The sequence below is a fragment of the Pavona decussata genome, unplaced genomic scaffold, assembly GCF_977016875.1.
Source record: "Pavona decussata unplaced genomic scaffold, jaPavDecu1.1 SCAFFOLD_114, whole genome shotgun sequence".
Lineage (NCBI taxonomy): Eukaryota > Metazoa > Cnidaria > Anthozoa > Scleractinia > Agariciidae > Pavona > Pavona decussata.
In genome coordinates, this window is record NW_028145528.1 from 1,498,356 (window position 1) to 1,514,059 (window position 15,704).

The 15,704-nt window shown below is 38.1% G+C and overlaps 1 pseudogene; it reads right to left on the reverse strand.

The window, feature by feature from the left end:
• Positions 1-4,758: 4,758 nt before the first annotated feature.
• On the reverse strand, positions 4,759-6,672 carry LOC146470093 (uncharacterized; annotated as a pseudogene).
• Between the last annotated feature and the right edge of the window lie 9,032 nt (positions 6,673-15,704).

The following is a 15,704-nucleotide window of genomic DNA, read 5'->3' on the forward strand; positions in this document are numbered from 1 at the left end:
GTTTCGGCGTCTATAGTGCCCTTACAAGTCTTCGCTGATGTTAAATTGAAAGTTAACCCTTGTATGCTGTGCGACGCTTCTTTTTGAATACGGGTGTAATTTTGTTATAACCTACGTTTGATAGTGCAAAACCAAGGTAACAAAAAAAATTTTCTGCCCACCTTGGAATCCACGTTAATGTACGAGAAGAAGCTTTCCCACAGTTTCTCTTTGGAGATCATGGTGCAGTCCGTCAGCCAACGTTCCACCTCTGCAAACTAACACAACAGTAACTTCATTACTTACTAGTAACAGGAAGTCAACTTGCTAGCCATGTAAGCTGAGGGAAATAGGGAGTAAATAAGAGAAAAGCTACCTTTGCGGTCGCTAATTTCTGATCATTTACCATGGCAAAACATTTTTGGATTTCGTAGGTATTCGATTTATATCAGTCGAGTGCAATGTGAAGTTTTTGTTTGTTTGTTTTGGCTTTCTGGGGTGGGATGGTTGCATGAACTGCAGTGCAATTAAAGACATCATTTCTATACACGTTTATATTGTTGCAATGTTAAAAGTACAAATGCAAAATACCTTGAATTTCTCCTAGCTGGTTGATTTTTACTTTTGAAGAATCTTTTATATCTCTTCTGCAACGGAAATAAGACACAAAGATAATTGGAGGAGAATTACTTCAAACCCAGATCGATCCAAATTTTCGTGAACTTCATTGAACGCATTTAATTAATATTGTCTGGCTGGGTTTCACTCTTTAACGTGATCGGGAAGGTGGCTTTACGGTTTCTAATACTCTAAGTCTACAGTAAAAACCGGTTAGAAAGAACCTGTAAGGCTAAAATTTCTAATTAAGACTGTCTCTTTAAATAAGAACCTGTTAATCCTTAAATCTAAGTTTTAGTAAAATAAAATAAGCTTTCGGGCATAGAAAAAAGCCAACATTTCATAAAACATCTCTTTGTTTTGATGGTAATAAAGAACACATAATTTACAGTGCACACATTATGGCACTGCTTTACACATTAGACAGTACCACTAGATTCTTCCAGCCACTATACGCTTTTGTTATTAATAAAGATAAGAACTTGTTGATGAACCTATATAGCCTACATTTCTTTAAGGACTACTTATAAAAGAGCCTGTTCAGGATTTCTTTGACCAATACAGGTTCTTACTCGAGAGATTTTACTGTATAACAAAATCATGTCTCTCCCATTTACTTTTTTTCTGGAACTCTCATTAGGCCTTGGTTGGCCAGCGTCTTCAATGCTTATTCACGGCCAGAAAAGCAAGGAACCCAACCTGTAGGAAGTGAAAGAATGCTAAATCAGAGCAGTAACTGCAAACTATTCATAAACGTTTCACAACAAAACCCTGTGTCGTATGTCGTAGAGCAACCACCGCAAAAGTTTCACAACAGAAGCTGTAGAGTTTCACAGCAAAAGCAATAGTCGTATTCACGTATGTTGTAAGGCAATCACTACAAAAGTTTCATAACAGAAGTTGCAAAGTTCCACAGCAAAACATTGTGTCGTATGTTGTAAGGCAATCACCGCAAAAGTTTCACAACAGAAGCTGCGGTTTCACAGCAAAAGGCCAAGTTGTATGTTGTAACGCAATCACCACAAAAGTCTCAGCAATAGCAACAGTCGTCACGCAATCACTGCAAAAGTTTCACTAAAGAACCTGCAAAGTTTCACAGCAAAAGCAACAGTCATCACGCAATCACCGCAAAAGTTTCACAGCAAAAGCAACAGTCGTATTCATATATGTTGTAAGGCAATCACTGCAAAGTTTCATAACAGAAGTTGCAACGTTACACAGAAAAACATTGGGTCGTATGTCGTGAAGCAATCACTGCAAAAGTTTCACAACAGGAGCTGCAAAGTTTTACAGGAAAAGTCAACATCATATGCTGTAACGCAATCACTGCAAAAGTTTCACAACAGGAGCTGCAAAGTTCCACAGCAAAAGCAACAGTCGTCACACAATCACCGCAAACATTTCACAACAGTGGCTGCAAAGTTTCACAGAAAAAGTCAACATCATATGTTGTAACGCAATCACCGCAAAAGTTTCACAACCAGAAAGAAACCAAAAAATAGAGGGGCAGTGTCTTTGCTGGGAGTTGCATAATTAACATTCATTATTTCAAAATTCCCATCACTGTGTGTGCCCCAGCATCCTCTGTCTTCATACAGAACTCACTCAGTGGTTGTTTGTGGTTGTCTAACAGCCCAAGATGGGCCATCAGGCCCAGGCCTGCCTAATGCTCCTTTAAACCTTCTTGGCTTGAGCAACTGTCTGGCGTGTCTGTTTAAGTTCTCCCTGTGGGCCCTATGTAACCTTACTTTCAGATTGGTAAGGGCTGTTCGCTGCCAAGGCAGCTTTTTTGTTACGTAACCAACCAAATGCTGGTTTCTATCCCCTGTAATGGGGTCCTCCACTTCTTCGTACTCGGAATCCTCGCTGCTTATGTAATCTACATGGAGGCATGACTTCTGGTCTCGTAGTGTCATTGTTGCCTTCAATTTATCAAATCCAGACGGACGCCTTTCCAATTTCTGATGATGAAAGTAAACAATATTTGTTTCATTTTCTCAAGTGCTGCCTTACAGTATCGTTTTGTTTAAATTAAAAATTAACAAGATCCTGCAAAATTAAGTAAGACTTTACAACTGAAAACAAATAGTAAAAGGAATAATAAAAATTATCAAAAATGTGGTACTGGGCAAAAAATTGCACCCCAATTAATATACAGTAAGTTTGCAATTCTATATTTCTTAAGCACAGTCACATCTAGGGCAAAATTATGGGCAAATGGGTGGAGTATTTATTACCTTATCGTGCAGTGGCCACCTAACAAACTTTTTATTAACAATTTAGCCATAAAATACAAAACGACATGTTTTCAATAATTCGTTGTTGCTTCACTTGCCTGTTGGACTTTGCAAGGAGGTGTGACCACTAATCAAATTCGCATATCCTGATTTGCATACTTGTAAAAAAAGTTTGTTGGGTGGCCACAGTAAGGCGTGTTGCACATCAATGTATTGAAATTGAAGATAAACTGTTTGAATGAAATTTACGCTTAAGAGACGCCTTGATCTCCTGCAGATTTCCTTATGTTTGTCATTTGTTCCACTTTGGACTTTCTTTGACAGTTTTGAAATATCGATAGTGCTGTGCTGTCGAAGTTTTAGAAAAATAAGCAAACAAATATTAAGTACTGCAAAATATCCTCTCCAATAACATGACAAGCTTACCTGCAGTATAAGCTCCAATTTCCAGTGAACTGGGATGGGGAGATGGTCCTTTTGATTTGGGGCTTGGAGCTCTATGCAGTAACAGGGTGTGGACAATGGGGAGGGGTAACATAACATGTATAGTGACTACCATTTTGACAAACCACTGCACAAACTGCCCAGATGGAAAATTTTTAATGTCAGTTAAACCAACGAGTTCAAATGGTTTAAAAAAGATGTTCTATTACCTTGAATGTCTGCCAATTTCTGATAAAATTCTGAGCGTCAAGGGTATAATTGGCTAAAAAAGCTGGAGTTGTCAATGGTTTGCGATCCCATGAAAGTAATAATTATACAATATTGTACAAGCAGGTTATGTTTCAAGGTAATTAATTTTTGTTAGGCGTTTTGTTTTTCAGAATGCTTTCTAATTGATTTTGACAAAGACTGCAGTTAGCTGGATTTCACTTACTACTTAAAAGCAAAGTGTTACACAATGCATACATACCTTCCATTTGTAAGTCTGTCCATCGGCAATTTTCCCTGCCATGCTCCTTTTTCAAAAGGTCTTTAATTTTTGAGAACAGGTCCTGATTTCTGTCTGGCTCTGGACTGTAAGAATTGATGGCAGTGTTTTATTTAAGAGATTTCCAAAGAAGCCTATTTTTTATACATAAACATATCTACAGCTCTTTAAACAAAGGTTGTCCAAAATACAAAATGCTGAAAGGTAGTCTGGGAAATACCCAATAGATTTCAATTGAAGCTCAGAATCCATATTGCCTGCCATCGCAAGTCTTCGCTGTATGGTCGAGGCATTATGGATTCAGAGTTCAGTCAGGAACATATTCTTCTTACAAAAGTCATAACACTGCAAAAGGTCTAATAGGCATCGCTCCACATGGGGCTGTTACCTTTGTTTCCAAACTGTATGGGGGACACTGTAGCGACAAGGCAATTGTGGAGGACTTTGGTATACTACAAGTTTTGGAGGAAGGTGGCTCAGTCATGGCAGATAGAGGTTTTGAAATCCAGGACTTGCTTGCAAAAAAGAAAGTGTACTTGAATATCCCACTATCCATGAGGTGCAAAGATCAATTGAGCCCAGAAGAAGAGGATGAAACCCGTGATGTAGCTTCAGGAAGAATCCATGTGGAAAGGGCAATTGAGCGTGTAAAAAATTACAACATTTTGACACAGATCATTCCTAACTCTATGGCAGAGGACAAAATTTAGAAAGTATGTGCTTTATTAACAAACTTGAAAGGATGCCTTGTTACATAACTTCAAATTATGTAGGCTTCACTGTGGACCTGTTTTGTGCACTAAGAGTACATGTAAACCAATTGCTTGCAAGAAACGTAAACTACCAGTCATAAGTTTTGTTTGTTGTTGGAGGTTTTTTTTTTTTTTTGGTAATTATACCAAGGCCCTCTTTCCCCACACTAACATGCTCCACCCCTAGTTGAATTTGTGTTTATTTGTCTCAAAAGATATTAGGGTACAAGGAAATACCTCTTTACATGCGTGTTGTCAAAAGCTTTGGGATCATAGCAAACAAATAAAAGTCAACAAGTTTGCCTTTTAAGGCTACCCAGAAGGGTGGGTCAAAGTATATCCACTCAACATGGATGTCCTCTGCTGCTGAGGTATAAGTATAAACTACAAAGTCACACAAAGTCCTTGTTCTGTATTGAAATAGATCTCTGACAAGGCGATCTGGTGCAGTTGTTGACCTGCGATTGTTGATTTCACCAAGCTTTGATGCTGTGATTATTCCAGTACTATATTTAAACCATTCTGGGTTGGATGATTGTCCCCTTGTCCTCTTCTCAACATCAATAGCCTCTGAATTGTTGAATTTAATTGGACTATGAAAATTTTAGCACTCTTCCCTGAACATAGGATTTGTTAAGTAAAATTCATCAGAGATGACTTGACCTTAATAAGGTATTTCCACAAAACTAGTATTTCCATTTTTTATAGTCTGTGATGCTTCATTAGTAGTTTTTGTTGAGACTGTTCCTGGAAATCTGCTTCAAATTGTTTTTCTTGGTTACCCTGTGGGTTGTCCTCTGGGGTTAACAAAACAGAAAGTGAAATGAGAAGGTGTGAATCATTTGAGAAATTTCTGTCAAGGTTTTCACATTCATTCTCATCAATCAAGTCAAGTTTTCGTTTCTTACAAGGTGAAGGGTGTTCCACTTCCATTGGTGTACTGGCCTTAATTTCCAAGTTTTTCGCTTCCCATTTAAATAGTCGTGGTCCATAGCAACCAAGCATTTGGTGAACCTGTTTTCAAGATCTTCTACAATAACAGTCTCGTAATCATTTCCTTCAAGCACATCTACTAACATTGGTTTTGATTTATCAAAATTTGCTTTTAAGTCACAACAAAATGAATAAATCCGGTCATTTGTCACTTTCAAGGCATAAGAAGGACAAGCAGTGTATGCCCGTTTTTCTCCTTTTCTTTGCATTCTCTTGTCCGTTTTGTTATTTTTGTCTGCATCATAATCATGATGGATCACGAGAATGTCACTGAAACGAAAGGGTGCATACTTGGGGGTTTGTGTTCGTGGTTTGTGCCACTCCTAAGGTTTCTCTGTACATGACTTGTTGGATGGAATCTCCTCAAAACCACTCTCAACGAAGTCAAGAATTGTGTAAAGCAGAGCTCCTACATGCTTGCAATAGCCATTTGCCCCAGCTTTACAATTACAGTAAGATCCATCGACTTCAGCTGTGTTCTTTTCAAGTCTAACTTCCTTTCTGTAAGTCTTATTTCTTGTCATAGAGGCTTTCACCTTGGTTTCAAAAAAGCAGAATTCACTATGACTGCTGAAATTATACTTGACATCTTGGAAACGGCTAGCTTTAAAAAGGACAGATCCCTCCCTTTTGCATTTAAAAGTTCGTCGCCCTTTTCGTCCTTCTTTTGATGCACCGGGTAGATAAGAGAATATAAAACAATGCTGAAACTCCGGCAAATTTGGCAAACTTAATGACCAGCCCTCCTTTGGCCACTCAACACGGCAATTTGTCGGCTGTCGTTTTCCACTTTTGTTTCGGGTTTCTTTCTTGGCTCATAGCCTTTGGTAATGAATTTCACTATCGGGATCGATAACCTTTTTATCCAGCCCTGAGTTAATGTAATCCTTTACACTGTCAAAAAATAGAGCTTTTAGTAAAGCAAGAAAAAAATCTTGCTTCTTGCTGGCAGTTATCGCACTTACTGTTCGAGGAGTTGCACACGTTTTCCGCTTACTGAACCTCCTCTGGATTTTAACCAACCTCTTAGTTCTTCATTCTTCAGATTTTCTGGCTTTCTTTTCTGTAGAGAGGCCCCTGGGATATCTTCTCCTGTCAAAATTACACGACAGGACCCTAAATTTCTCGCTTTCTCAACACTATTATTGTCTTTGAGCGCCATTGTCATTCAAAACATCCCGCAAATTTGACTACAACTACCAGAACTCTTTGCGCACATGGCGTCATCGTGCAAGTGAGCTATGGTTTTGTCCTAAAGAAATCACTGACAGAATCAGGTTGTTGCTCTTTGCACCATTGCTGTTTTCACTTGCTCTCCATTTTTGGAGTTGGTGACATAATCCACAGCAACAGGCATTGCCTTTTCCATGTCCATGCTTGTCAGAAAGTATGGCACAGCCTCTGTGACAAACTTTTTTTTAAATTGTTTTTTAATTATTCCTTAACATTACATTTTATTACAATATATAACAAATGCTAATTCCACAACCCTACCACAGTTACTCCTTTACATGACACAAAATAAGTATACAAGTACAATACTAGATACTATTTACAATATTAACTATACTTACAATCCCTTACAATGTTCACACTGACAGTACTTACAATACCTATATATTCTACAGTAATAGATTTTACAAATTAAAATGAATAATAGATACAAAAGACAATATTATTGCTCTTGTAACAAGAGATCCTGAAATCCCGCCCATTTATTTCCTAAAATATCTTTTATGTTACCATAAAACAGAAAAGACGCTTAGTGTATAGTGCAACACTGTATCAACAGCCAATGAATAAAATGAAATGTTTAAAAGTTGGTCAAAATTTCCCTTATTTTTCCTTTTGACACTAAACTCAAAAGCTACAGTTGCTTTTCTTTAGTTTGACATGTTTTTGTTTAAAAAACTGTACATAGATTACAGAGCACTGTAAAACTGATAACTTTTACAACCAATGAGTAACAATACATTAAAAAGGAAAAAATATTCACCAATTCACCACCTAAAGGAAAATATGGTAACCGATCTGGTAATCATGAGGAACTTCATTTTGCTCATTGACATATGTCTAAATGTTTCTAAGTATCTCCACTAGCATCAATAGGATAGCTAGCAACAAACTGAGAAGGTGATCCTGAGCTGAAGTCATCAAAGCCAAACAAGAGCAAGAGCTACCAAGAGTTGAAACCTTTGCTGTTATTTAGGGGTTGGGGTCTTTACTGAAGAAAGGGCACTTACAATGTAATAAAAAGAAAACTAATAAGAGCTGCTTTTTGGAATAGGGCATTTATTGGAATGATAATATAGTTATCACAACACAAAATATACCAGAAAGGTATCCGAAATATACATTTATGATTCACCTGTGTTATAGTAGTCCTCCAATTTAGTTGGCTTTCCCTCATCACTTTCTGGACTGTCTCCACTCACATTACTCGTGCTATCACTTTCACTGCTGCTTGCCAGTTTGCCAGTTGCTTCCAGGCGCTCAGATTCCTTACGTCGTCGCTCATCCATATGCTTCCGGATAATTTGCATTATCGCATTTCTCCCCAACCCAAGTCTTGTTAAAGTAAAGTCCTGGTCCTTGACCAGCGTGTCAAAAACAGTAAGCATTCTTTTGGTGGCTTTTAGGTTATTTCGAAACCTTGGCGCTGGGGACCCCAGTGGCCACACCTGCTTTACATAATTGGTGATTCACTTCTTCCTGTGATAAAGAGGGGCAGAATGGGATAAAATGACTAAATGCAGACCACACCATGGTAGGAGAGTATATATTATTAATGAAATGGTGCTTCAAATGTACAATAAATAGGTTGATGATCATGATTAGATGTACGGCTGTCAAGATAATGGCTCCGTCAATTCTAAGCCCAACCTCCACCCCCTGCTTAGGGCATTTTTCTTCACTTATCCTGGCCTAGGTTTGGGTATTTGCTAAAACAGGCCATTACTCGCAGATGGGTCATTGTCAAAATCAACGTTATCTTTTAGATTTTAACAGTAGGACATCATTCCTTTTTGTATGTACAATTTCCTGATTGTCCCCAATGTAAAATCATACCAACTGAGTCAGAAGGACCCCATTATCAAGTGCATCAAAGCCTACCCCCAACCCATGTAGATACATTTGCATTGTTGTTTTCACATGTGACCGAGAGATGTCCAGTTTGTAGGCACCTGGTTGCAAAACCAAAGCTTATAAAGACAGGTTGAAAAATATGTGCTGCCCCACAAGCCCCACCATGGGGATTTGTACCTTTGAGCTGGCTCCACCATGGGACATTTGCAACATTATTGAAAAAAACAATACAAATGCCCGAGGGATGGGTGGACTTGGAACTGATAAAGCTATAGGGGTTAAACGAGGTTACTTGCTCTTGTGATGTCATATAGCAAATGGATGAAAGTGAAAATGGCTTTGAATGGCTTTTGTGATTGAAACAAGGCATCCTCTGACTCATGAAGTTTGAGGATTACACTCGTTAACTTGTATGTGACTAATGACAGCTTGAAAGATTCTAAACCACAGTTTTTACAATGATCAAAAACAAATATCTGGAGACTTACTTTGTATTATAAATGGCCTGATCTGCTGTATTCATTTAATTTTTTTCTGTGTTGGTCAGTATTCTGTCCAGCAAAGAAAACTCAGTTCTTGACATGGGCTTCTCCCTCTCCCAACGTCTTCCTTAAATTGGGTTTAGTAAATACAGCGAATAGTTAATATGATAAGCTACAAATGTACCATGCGTGTATACCAAAATCTGGTCATTGCATGATTTTCAATGCGCCTACCTGTAAGTCCTAGAGTTTTACACTATCAAAACAAAGTTTGCTTACGGATTCATGAATGAATGGACTACTGCTTTGTAGCCTGGCCACAAGTCAAAACGTCACAAATGGGGGGCTCAATACATTGAGGCAACTAAACTCCTTTTCCAGGCCCTGCACGTAACCTATACTATTACATAACAAAACTGTTGCATAACAATATAAAATTTAACTGAATTCCTCAGGAAAAAAGACAAAAGTTCTATTCGCATAGCAAATAATCTCTATATAAGATAGTATAAAACTAGCTTTTGATAGGCTAAAAAGATAGTTTTCAGATAAATGTTAACTAAAGAAAAGATAGTTGACATAGTGTAAAACTAGTTATTAAATAGACATAAACTAGCTATTGATATGAAAAGTAGAACATAGATAAGCAATAAACTAGGCATAAATCAGTTAAAGGATATAAATTAGATAGCAATAAACTAGATATCTGATAAGTACAATCTAGTGATTGGATAGCGATTAACTAGATGTTTGATAGGTAAAAAGTAGTTATTGGATAGCACTAAATAAAGTGGATGTTTCATAGCTGAAAAGTAGTGATTGGATAGCTAACAACTAGATGTTTCATGGCTGAAAAGTACTGATTGGACTGTTAAACACTTTAAGACGTAGATCACAATCGTATGCACAGTGAAGAAAACAAGGGATCAGGGATCAAAAAAAGGAACATAACTCTGTTTCATTCAAGATGAATGACACATTGATGTATGGTTTCATTAAGATTTTTGTTAAAACCGCTGAGGGTTGCAATGATCTCACATGTGTAGAAAAGAATTGCCAGTGCAACAATAGTGCCTGTTACTGGGCAATTATCAATATTCTGGATAAGCACACTGAACAGCCTTGTATTTGTGTTTTAAAGCACATTGTCAGAGTGAAACCAACAGACTGGCTGGTGGCAGTGGCAATCAATACCATTCAAGAAAAATTTGTCAGCTGTTTGGTCTTTGACGTTTGCCTCTGGTTATCTGGTTTGCCACGCGCAACATCTTAACACACAACCAAACGCTGTATTGTTCGCAGCTCTTGCTTTTACCTTGACAAATTCTGCAATGTGGCTGTTTGTTCTCTGATCAGTTTGCTGGATTTGATCCGCGACCTCAATAAACTTTCTTCGGAGATGAAACGGCAGCCTTTGAACAATTCTTCGTAGGTTATCTGCGCTGTTTATTTCATCCAGATAGATGCGTTGGCTGTAATGCTGTTTTCAAATGATTTGATAAAGTTCCGGTACTCGAGAGGACCACCATCAAAGATTGTCAGCTCCTTCTTCGGGAACAAAAAACCCTGCTTTATGGTTAACGCCATCTTATCCAGAACTACTTCAGGCCAGGCAGAAGCTGCATTGGACCTGACTGGTAAACCCTTAAATTCCCGCAGGTTGGGGTTCAGGCGTGATTCGGCGTCTTGATAATTAATTTTCGGTTCGGTCCGAAGTTCAAAATCATCCTGCTTTGATAGATTTGCGACTTCACCATTAAATGGATTCTGTTCTTTGAAAGCATTCGAAAGGTTAGAGTAAATGGGCTCCTCATCTTGCAACAATTTTACATGAAGATCAGTCCTTTGAACTTCATACTGAGCTTCCAAGACCTCCAACTTTAATTTCATCTCTTCTTCTCGGCGTAATAATTCTTGCTTTTGTTTCAACTGATTTAATTCAACATGCGCTAGCGCTTGCTTGGCTCTTAGCTGTCTGATGGATAAGTGTGAATTGCCACCACTTGCGATGCTCAAGGAATCTTCAGAAAGCAAATCGTCGTTTTTGGGTGTCTGAGGGGGTGCTGTTGCGCTATGTATCCATCGCTCAATTTTCGATTCAGAATTCATTTTTCGGTGTCAATGTTCCTTAAAATAACAGGCTTCGTTTTCCCACACTTCTAGGTCAACCGCTAAGGTAGTCTAGATGGAAAATGAGGGCATTATTGACATTGAAGACGTGGTAACCAAATACTGCGTCTCTTGGGTCACAAGGCAGGTTGTAGAAGTTGGGCTTCAATATGCCGTCAGCTCATGGAATTCACATCCTATCCCAGGTAGCTTGAAGAAGATAAACTATATAATTTTATGAGTAGAGAGCGCGCTTCTGTGGTGATGAAAAAATATCGCCAGATTTATTGAAATTTGTCACAGTGAATATGCATGTCATGACTGTCCTCCGAAAATATCAAGGTAACATACTCCTGCACTTCCTGTGACTAAAACGTTCGTTGTTATACAGGGAAAGGTGTTCCACTGGAAAGAAGATGCACTAACAATAGGGTTGTTACTATCTACGCAAGCATTGTACCGACACCTCAAGTAGCTGTGCAGATGTACAATGGGACTTTGAATACAGAACAGAAGTTTGGAATTGATACTCGGAGGCAGCAGCCGGCGAAAAAGAATGCCAGGGAAAGAGAATTCAGAAGGCACTTTCCCCGCATTGACACCATATTTCAAGCAATTGCAAATGACAACCATGCATTATTTAGAAATGCCATTTTATATTATATTCAGCTAACAAGATACCTTTCTAGCCAATAATTTTTATTGTTTTCGTGTTTAGAAACGTGGCAATTAAACAAATTATTTGCACTTTCTGGTCTAAGTTGGTGAGAAGTTTCTTGTATCATCACATGACCCATACTGTTGGTAGAGGAGTGTTGTGTGATTTATGTCAAGACTGCTTTGTGACACGTTAAAATCATATTCATCAAATTTTTTTATTGAAATAACAGGAACGCACTTTTATATTACTATACGAGTGATGAAGTGATTGGTAATTTTACAAATAGAGCAATTTTTTGCATGTTTCCGATAGGTTTGTTTTTGCATTGTTCTCTCTACTTTTGTTCTGTTTAATAACATTCATTTGATTCATTGTTGTAAATATGAATCAAGGTAAATTCTAAAAGGAATAAAATGGAACAACTGGTACTAAATTGTAACGAAAACTTTACAGTGTTGCCTTAACTCAGTGGAAAAATCTCTGAATAATAGTCCAGTTTCAAATTCGCCAAGATCGCTGGATGAAAAGACAAAGGATGCATTTATACAGGGTTAGCCTCAATCTGAAGCAAAATATTCACAAATGTTAGAAGAAAAGTGCTGAATTCTAAAATAAAGCAATACACAGAGTTGTGAAAAGTTCATCTTCCCACTGATTCAGCAATTTCCTGCTAACATTTGTTAATATTTTACTTCATATTGAGGCTTATCCTGAATAAATGTGTCTTTTCTCTTTTTTTCCAGCAGTCTTGGTGAATTCGAAACTGGACTATTCAAGTTCAATTTCAATGGGAACAAAAAACAAGGACAAAATGGTTGTCAACGAGTAAGTCAAGAACCTACAGCGATTTTTTTTTCCAGGAAAACAACATAAGCTTAATTTTCGATTAGTTCAACAACACTTTCGAAGCCACAGGCCCGTCTCCTCTTCTTACATCCATCCTTGTCTCTGCAATGGGGGCATGATGTGCTGTTCCGATACCATTCATCTGGGCATTCTACACTTTCTGCCACAGCTAACCCTAACCTGCATACTCAATTCCCAGGACAGGCATAGTGTTGAGGCAAATGGTGCATTTAAATGTGGCAACTAGTGCCCGGTCCAAGTCGTGTAATCTTTTGCAGCACTTGGCATTTTGCTCTATGGAACTCTCAATATCGTCGAGTTTGTCGAGAATCAGGTTGTTGGTGGTGTATTCGGCGATTGATGAGGAGCAACCCCGTTTGCTTTTAGCCAACCTGTTCGCTGTCTTTGCCTTCATTTTTATTTGCTCGTACTCCACCTCAACGGCATAAACTTTCATAGAGCCTTTCCCCCAGAATTCAGGTTCTAGTTGAACGAAAATGCAACAAAATAATCAATTAAAACTTTTCAAAAGTTTGTGGTTGAGGCTTGTTTACGAAACTGTTTCATGTATTTGCTGCCAGCAGCAAGTAAGTTTGGAAAAAACATTCAAACCATGACCAATGATGGCTAGCACTTTAACTGAGTTCAGCAGGGCAGCTATCAGGAGTGAGTCCTTCCGGTTAGATTTTAGAGAGTGGGTTGCCCACATTTGAAGTCTCTAACGTTATGTGAGCAATTAAAATCAAGCAGAAGTAAATTAATGGTAAACATTACTCAATATCAGGAAGACGAATTTATGTGTTAATCTTTAAATAGCCATGAAGAATTTTCCGTTCAATTTAGCTTTGAAAACGTGAGCAAAATGTTTTTTTAGGGGTAAAAATTTTTGGTTCTTACCTCGAGTACTTCTTCTCTAAGTCGTTTCGTTTTGGCTCTGTCTGTGACTGACGTTTCCGTTTGATCTCTGACAGATGATGATCTGCTTGCACCACTCAAATATCCTTTCACAATTCCTTCAACTTCGTTAAAATCCTCCTCGCTTGCCTCCATTTCGTTCGAAAGAGTTCTAAGGTTTCCCGAATCCTTCACAGTCTCGTACGTGCCTAACTCTTCATACGCTCGAAACACACCGTCATAAGCATCCGTAAAATCATTTAACATCTCCATAACATGCATTCGTGACGACAAACCTCCCTCCATCGCCATCATGAGCTTGTTTCAGTTCCTCGTGTACTCACACTTCGATTTCATTTTTTCTTTCTTCAGGTGTTCCATGGTCGTAATTCTTTTCGAGAACCTCGCTCTGCTACCAGATGTTCTTCCAAACGGGTTCGCATAGGTCAATAAGAACAAGTATTAAACATGAACTTGGTTTAATCTGTCATCTCTTTCGACTGCGTTCATGACAAAAATACAAGATGGAGGTCTCTCAAAACATGTGCTTAATCGTGACGTCATGTGACGTAAATTAGGACTTAGTCCTCCTGAAAACCCATAATACCAAATTTTTGAGGTGATGGCAGTTGAATGTTCAGTGGATTGTTGGCACCTATGTCAGTTCCCATACCTTCTAAAGAGGTTCTGTCGAGCCGCACCGTCGCGTCAAAACTGCTGGAAGAGTTGTGGAATCAGGCAACCCTGTTGAAGTCCTCCTGGAGGTAAAGGCTACTTCGCTCAACCTGGAAACATACGCAATTTAATATGTATTGAGAACGGCCTATAGACTTACAGAAAGCTACAGTCGTGTATATGTGTAGCTATCGGCTACAAATATGTATCAATATTAGGAGTGCTGGTGTGCAATTAAAAAAGTATTAGTAAAGGGATTAATGTGACTGCTCCTTTCCTTGCGGAGAAGAAAAACAAGACAGTCGGCAAGGCACATGACCAAATTGGCGGGAGCTGAGCCTTTGCACAATTGTGGCGAATTGTTCCCCAGAACAAAACCTTTTTACACAAAGATTTTCTTGCATTCTAGTAGGGCCGATTTTATATTTTGTATCATTTAGTTTGTCTTATATTCAGTTTTCAGAGATATATAATTTCTGTATTTTTCATCAATTGATTTCATTCTATTTACTGGTCTGGGATGTTGCTCCACAATGTTCCGTGTTCCTAGTTTTATCGACAGCCATCTACAATTCCCGACTGAAAATGGTACATGATATAATAGAAAATTTTAAAAAAGTAACAGACAAATAAGAACAATAAAAACTAGCTGAGAATTAACGAAATTGAAAAAAAAAAAACGTGTAAATATACAGAGCATTTAAAAACAAAAGAAGTCACACCTCTGAAATATTTTACTTTGTTCCTCGTTCCTGATTTTATAGGCATTCACAAATTTGCGCATAGAGTGATGTTCCCGAGTTGTGAGGATATGTAGAGAAAGTAACTTTCCGAAAGGGAAATGAAAAAGGTTTTTTTCGTGCAAAACGTCTGCAACATTCAGACATCGACAGGTTTCTACCTGCCTTCCACACTATAAATTGTCCTTTTTTCTATGTCAAATAGTAGACAGACCAAGAATATAATATAATAATATAATAAGAATATAACAAGAATATAATAATAATAATAATAATAATAATTCGGGATCAAGTGTCAGCCAAAAAATGGTGACGCGCTAGGCAACAATACAACAATGCAATACAAACTTTAATGAAACTCCTTAAAGGAGACTTTTCAGGGACAATATTAGTTTCTCCGAGACTTCATCAACATTTTTAGCGTCATTCAGAAGAACTTCAGTGGCTCGGCACAACGCTGTGACTCTCTGCAAATACCCTGATCTGGAATTCTTTAGTTGTAAACTATCGATGGCTTCTTCTGAATGGACTCGGCATCTTCTATGTCTTTCGGATCCGGACAACCTGGCATTCATCAGATCTTTGAATGCATGTAATGGACACTGCAAGTTCAGTTTGAAATTCGCACTTTAATACTTTAACACAATTCACTAGAACAAATGTAACGGAAGAAAAATACGGAATTAATAAACGCGAACAG